The sequence below is a fragment of the Rhea americana genome, unplaced genomic scaffold, assembly GCF_003343005.1.
Source record: "Rhea americana isolate MKP2758 unplaced genomic scaffold, rheAme1 scaffold_988, whole genome shotgun sequence".
NCBI lineage: Eukaryota > Metazoa > Chordata > Aves > Rheiformes > Rheidae > Rhea > Rhea americana.
The window spans coordinates 516-1,437 of record NW_028187186.1 but is presented as its reverse complement, the minus strand read 5'-3'; the positions used below and the strand labels follow the sequence as shown (position 1 = coordinate 1,437).

The 922-nt window shown below is 70.6% G+C and overlaps 1 pseudogene across 1 annotated transcript in view; it reads left to right on the top strand.

The window, feature by feature from the left end:
* The window catches only part of LOC146584006 (MAGUK p55 subfamily member 2 pseudogene), a 7,145-nt pseudogene extending 6,440 nt beyond the window's left edge, over positions 1-705 (top strand). The window contains exon 3 of the transcript XR_014898291.1: positions 574-705. The product of XR_014898291.1 is annotated as an MAGUK p55 subfamily member 2 pseudogene (transcript). The remainder of the gene's footprint in view (positions 1-573) is intronic.
* The last annotated feature ends 217 nt before the right edge of the window (positions 706-922 follow it).

The window sequence follows — 922 nt, the reverse complement described above, 5'->3', positions numbered from 1 at the left end:
GTGTGTGTGTGTGTGTGTGTGTGCACGTGGGGAGGGGGTTGCGTGTGCACGCGCACTGCATGTTTGCGCGTGCCAGCAGCAAGGTGTGCAGTGAGGGTCGTGTGTGTGCGTGGCTGTGCTGAGTGGTGGCGCCGGCTGTGTGTGTGCATGTGTGCAAGGCGCATGTGAGCGTGTGTGTGTGTGTGAAGCGCAAGTGTGTGTGTATGCGTGTGTGCAGGGAGCGTGCAAGCGCGTGCACGCAAGGCACGTGCAGGTGCATGTGGATTTGTGCTTGCACGCGGGCAAGGAGCCGGGAAGCACCTGCTTGCAGGGAGCGTGCGCGTGCATGTGCGCGCGTGCAAGCGCGTGGGCGTGCGGGCGCACGCGCGCGTGCCCGGCCCCCTGCGCCCCTCGYGGAGCTGCCGCTGCTCCGAGGCCACCGGGCTGTCGCTGGGGAAACTGAGGCACGGGGGGTAAGGCAGAGCTGCTGTGGAGCGTGGTGCCCCAGAGCCCGGGGGGGGGGGAGGACGGACCCACGGACGGGGGGCGTCCGGCGCCCCCCCCCCCGGCGCCGCTCAGCCCCGGCGCCCCCAGGTCTTCGTGAGATGCCACTTCGACTACGACCCCGGCGCCGACAGCCTCATCCCCTGCAAGGAGGCCGGGCTGCGCTTCGCCGCCGGCGACCTGCTCCACGTCGTCAACCAGGACGACCCCAACTGGTGGCAGGTGAGAGGGGACCCGAGGGGGGCACCCGGTGGGAGGGGGGCACCCGGGGGGGGGGCCTCTCCCTTTGCCCCCCCCCCAGCCTGGAAGGGGGCACAGGGGTCCCCCTGTGCCACACCGTGTCCCCTAGACGTGCCACCTGCAAGGGGTCCCTTCGGGACAGACCCCCCCCTGTGCCACACCGTGTCCCCTAGATGTGCCACATGCCAGGGGTCCCTTG